At 34.0% G+C, this 5,600-nt stretch overlaps 1 pseudogene; it reads right to left on the bottom strand.

The window, feature by feature from the left end:
- Positions 1-245: 245 nt before the first annotated feature.
- Positions 246-1,567, bottom strand: LOC121037943 (eukaryotic translation initiation factor 3 subunit E-like; annotated as a pseudogene).
- Between the last annotated feature and the right edge of the window lie 4,033 nt (positions 1,568-5,600).

The raw sequence follows: 5,600 nt of genomic DNA, 5'->3' as shown, positions 1-5,600 counted from the left end.
TTTTATATCCCAGAAACTCAATAAAAACTCTGAACAGTTATCAACATGTTATTTCAATGTAATATTTGTAGTCTTAAATAACCACAAATCATAATACATTTTCTACTACCTTATTTTTTTAATGAAACACGGCCAATTTTATTCAAATTTCCCCAAATTTATGCTCAATATGTTGTTTCTACAATGTATGCCACCCTTTATATAATGGTTTTATTATTTTGTCTTTATTTTATAGTTTGTTTTCATCTTATCTTTATACAGTTCTTCAGTAGAAGTCAGAGTCCTCAGTTGCCCAGTTAGAAGCCTCTGACCTACTTTTCTGATGAAGTTTCTTCTCATAGCCAAAATCTCTGGCTTTTAAATGAAAGGTTTTTGGTCTTTTTAATCACTTGCTGATAGCGTGAAGCTGCATTCTTACCTATAACCACATGACCTAATTTAGAATCAGTCTTGGCAGCCAGTCCTGCATTTCTCATCACATTGACAATCCACCTTTCATGTTCAGTTTGTCTGCCAACATGTGAGTGTAGATACACAGGTGAATGCAACAAAAAGTCTCAAATATGAAGAGTCAATGATTTTCAGCGAAATCCTTAAGGTACCTAGAAGTCATTCACAAGTACTGATTCACATTCCTTCAGTATGTGGAATGTTCTGAGCTCCATCTCAGTCAAAGTTAACATAAAAGCATTCAAGAAATTCTGTAACTGGGTCTTTATATGTGTAAGACTGTGTTCAATAACTTTAAACAGATCTTTTAGCAGCTGCTGGCATTTTTGAACATCTTTGTTCGCCATGATGGCTGTAGCCTAATAGTGAGGAATATGTGGGCATATCATCTAAATTGCATTAAGATATGATGGCTGGCAAAAGAAGAGATCAATAATGTTATCATGCCCCTTGATTAGTTGAAGAAAACAGAGGACAGCGGATGAACCTTGTTTGCTGCTGAAGATACCGAAGTGGAAAACTCAGAATTATTACCTATGGTCTCTTTTAACCATGTAAGGTCTTCCATAGCTGCATCCCTACTCTGAATTAAGATTTCAGAGGCCAGTTTTCCCCTGAGTGAACTCAAAACATTTCTGGCTGTTGCTGGAACCAACATTCTAAAGAAGTAAAGATATTCTGGTGCTCCAGAGGTATTCCCATATTCATATTGGAGTTTACATAACTCTAGAGTATATCTAAATATTCTTACCTAAAACCATGCCTGCCCACCAGGTACTTAAACAGCATCTGCCCATCTCTGGTTGACTGCATCTGCCTTGTAGTTTCTGGATCTTCAAATGTCTTCACAATTGGTTCCATTTCTGCCTGAAGCTATTTCAGTCATGCAACAACTGTGGCTCTTTTTTCTCTCAAAGCATGTAGAATATCATCAGAATAAAGGTTTTTGTACATATTGGTAGCAAAGTGTATCATGTTGATTTCACTAAAAAGATACAAATTCCCTTGTAATATTTTTTTTTCATTATACATCTCTTATGGAGAGAAACTCAACAGAAAAATTAGATGTCAATCCAAAAATGTGTGTGATGTGAATAGTCAAGATGTACTCCACCATCTTGCCAAGGAAAACTGTTTCAACTATGTTATTGATGTAGACACAAGAAAGAATCACAAATTCAACAAATGTAAAATACTTTTATTTACTTTACAGTGGAGGAGAGACTTTAAGGTGACCTCCATGATTTTTGTATCCTGGTATTCACACTCCTGTATAATCCCTCCCCTTCAGAGCAGGAAGACATGTGACTTGCTCTAAACAATGAAATATTGCAAAGGTGGTAAGATGCTTACGATTATATTTACATGATTTCAAAATATTGCTGTGATTGTGGTACTCATCCGACTAGCATCTCTCTGTCCGGCTCTTGCTCTCTCACTTGCTTCCCATCTCCTTCTCCCTGTCTCTTCCCATTACTTGTCTTGCAGTAGCAAGCTGCCATATGTGTTATAGCAATGAGAAAATAAGTTCTTCAAACAACTTGAGAAAGCTTAGAGGGGGATTTTTCATCAGTGAAGCCTCTAAATAAGAAGGCAGTCTGTCTGATGCCTTGATGGCAGCCTTGTGAGCCCTGAAGGAGACAACCAGTGGTCTTGCCTGGACTCCTGAATTACAGAAACTGTGAAATAATAAATGGGTGTTTTAAACTACTACAATTATGGTAATTTATTACACAACCATAGAAAATTAATATACCTATAAATGCTACTTTTCTATTGTTGTTTTTCTATTTCAGTTACTACCATCATCATACATTCATTTATCTAGGCTTAAAATATGTCACCATATTTTTTTTTCTTTTCCACCATTACCGACAATACCCAGTCATTCAATAAACCCTGTCTGTTGCATCTTAGTTAGATTACTTCTGTGACCATCTAATCAAGTAATGGAATATTTCCATAACCCAGAAAATTTCCTTATGCATATTTCTATTCACTTATTCTCACCCCAGATTCTGGAAAAACAACAATATGGTTTCAACCATCATAGATTAGCTTTATTGCTAGAACCTAAAAAAAAAAAAAAATGGAATTCTCTATTAAGTACTCTTTTGCATTTACCTTTTTTCACTCAGTATGTTTTTGAGATTCACCCATATTTGTATATGCAGGTCATTTTCTTTGCTCATTCACTCTTTGAAAGATTTTGTGTCATTTTAGATTAGTCATTTAGACTAATCTATCTTCCTTGAACATTAATGTATTTGTCTTTTTGTCAGCATATGTTTTCATTACTCTTGGCACTATATCTAGGAGTAAAATGGATGAATCATAGTCTGAGTGTATGGTTAATATTATAAAAAATGGTAAAGCATTTTCCAAAAATAATGTAATATTTTATACAACAGAAATAAAAGTTTCGGTTACAACCAATAATCATTATAAGTTGATATTATTTAATTTTAGCTATTCTGGTTGTGTAGCCTGTTTTATTACACACAGATTTTATTTATCTAGTCATATATAAATGTTCAGTAAATCTACGTTGCATATCTCTCCTTACTAGTAGTCAAATACATCTGTTCATAGTCTAACCACTCGTCTACACATAATCCAATATTCTATCTTATTTATGGTTTTAATTTATTTCCTTTCCATATAATTATTTATGTTTTCATCCTCCTATCAAATTTAAATGAATTATCAAACAGCAAGTTCATGTCTCCTGAGAATTCTCCCTTTGTTGAACAACTAAAAGTAAAAATAAATATTTCAGTCTGTCATAGTCTTAAAGCAGTGATTTTAGAAGTATCATTCCAAGATCAGCAACATAAGTATAATTTGGGACAATGTTAGAAATTGAAATTATCCAGGCCTTATACTACACCTACTAAATCAGAATTTCTGAGAGCGAGACCAATCAGTCTATGTTTTGACAATACCTCCAGATAATTCTGATGCCTGCTAAAGTTTGAGAGCCTTATTCCATTTTTATAAAATTACTACTTGATATTTTGTATGGCAGTTTATGAATCTGTTTTATTCAATAGACTATGAGCTCATTGAAGCTAGGGACTACATGTTATTCATTTTTGTACCTCTGGTAACACCAAGGATCCAGATTTGTACAGCATAGAAAAATCAATGCTTGCTGAATTAAATAATATTGAAAGGTGAAACAAATTAGTTTTTTCTTTATCAATTGAGTGCTGAATAATGATGTTTATTTTAAAATACATGCCCTTTGCTTCAATTTTACTTTTAGTACCTCAAAATAGACAAAATCAAAAATATCAAAAGACATGTGTTGACTTGCAGTATTTAACTGAGCCATTTTTTTTTTCATTTTATTTTTAACTGAGCCATTTTAAATACAGAGAAACTAGAAATATTCTTTCTCTCCTTCATTTATTAAGTCTGACTCTCCTGAAAGGGGACACATCTCTAGATGTTATTAAGAAATAATCTCCTTTCTTTCTGAAAAAGAATTTTATATGCTTTTCTTTTGGAGGCAATAGTTATTGCTTTCCTCCTTGGAATTAATTCTTATGGTTAATGAGTGTTTTGCAGTAGTTACAGTCATCCTCTCCATTGTTGTTGATTAGTTGGTTGGTTTGCATAAGGAATCTCAATTTAACTGATTATTTTACATAGGAGGAATTATTGTTATACCTGAACTGAACTGAATACTCAGGTGTACACTCTTTAATAATTCTTCTTTTTCCAATTGCTGTTTGAAGACCCTCTTTAAAGGAACATGATCTTACCAGAGTTTTAAATTATTATAGTCATAATTCTATTGACACCTTCCACTACCGGAAAATGTCATGCATAGAATAACTGAAAGGTCTTCTTTTTCAAGCTTATCTGTAGACAAGTCGTAGTCAAAACAGCTTTTAAATTACTTGTTTTTTTTTTTTTCATCAACCCTATTTTAGTTCAGATCTTCTAGTGCAACATTAGTAAGCATGCAGTTCTTTTTGGATATAAGTTTGTATTCAAACTCATATAATGTAAATTTATTGACTCTATGGATTCTTCCAGATAAGGATTTTTTTTCCTAAACAAAAATTATATGAGTGTTTAGTAACAAACCATTTCTGAATACTGGTGTCATGTGAAAATCTAACTTACTCCTTTAAAAAAATTTTTTTTAATGTCTATTCATTTTTGAGAGACAGAGAGAGACAGAATGCAAGCAGAGAAGGGGAAGAAAGAGAGAGGGAGACTGAGAATTTGAAGCAGGCTCCAGGCTCTGATCTGTCAGCATAGAGCCCTACATGAGGCTTGAATCCACGAACCATGAGATCCTGACCTGAGCAGAAGTTGGACGCTTAACCTGAGCCACCCAGGCACCCCATAATCTAACTTACTCCTAAGGAATTGTTTCTCTTCAGTGATATCATATGTGACTCATTTTTTTTCAAGTTCTTACTTTGGGCAGAGAAAAAAGAGAAATCTGAGTCTAAATGTATCTCACTGGAGGTTGAAATAAACCATGCATAGGTAATGACGTTATAATTGAGTGGCACTAAAATTTGACGTGCATCAGAGGCACAGGTCTACAGATCATCAAAGACTCACTGACTTGATACCAACCCAGATAATTCTGCTACAAACAAAATTTTATTTATTTATTTTTACTTTTTCAAGTTTATTTATTTATTCTGAGAGAGACAGAGAGAGCATGATTGGGGAGAGCGAGAAGGGAGAGAAAGAGGGAGAGGGAGGGAAGGAGAGAGGGAGAGAGAGAGAGAGAGAGAGAGAGAGAGAGAGAGAGAGAGAGAGAGAGAATCCCAATCAGGCTCCATGCAGAGTCCAAAGCAGGGCTTGAACTCATGAAACCGTGATATAATGACCTGAGCTGAAATCAAGAATTTAATGCTTAACTGACTGAACAACCCGGGGGCCCCCAAACCAAATTTTAATAATGAAATCAATATGTTCTTTATTTAACAAAAAATATTTCGACCCACTTCAGTCAATCAATCAGCAAAGTGTTTGCATTGCACTTGGCACTGTTGCAATCAGAGTATTTATAATATACCAGACTTACTGTGATGGGCTGACTTTTTAAGGTTTGACATTGTCTACATTTCCTCTTTCTTTCTTTCTTTCTTTCTTTCTTTCTTTCTTTCTTTCTTTCT

Source organism: Herpailurus yagouaroundi, unplaced genomic scaffold (genome assembly GCF_014898765.1).
Source record: "Herpailurus yagouaroundi ecotype Mexico unplaced genomic scaffold, PumYag 164, whole genome shotgun sequence".
Classification (NCBI taxonomy): Eukaryota; Metazoa; Chordata; class Mammalia; order Carnivora; family Felidae; genus Herpailurus; species Herpailurus yagouaroundi.
The sequence above is the reverse complement of the archived record's forward strand: the minus strand, read 5'-3'. Positions and strand labels throughout refer to the sequence as shown.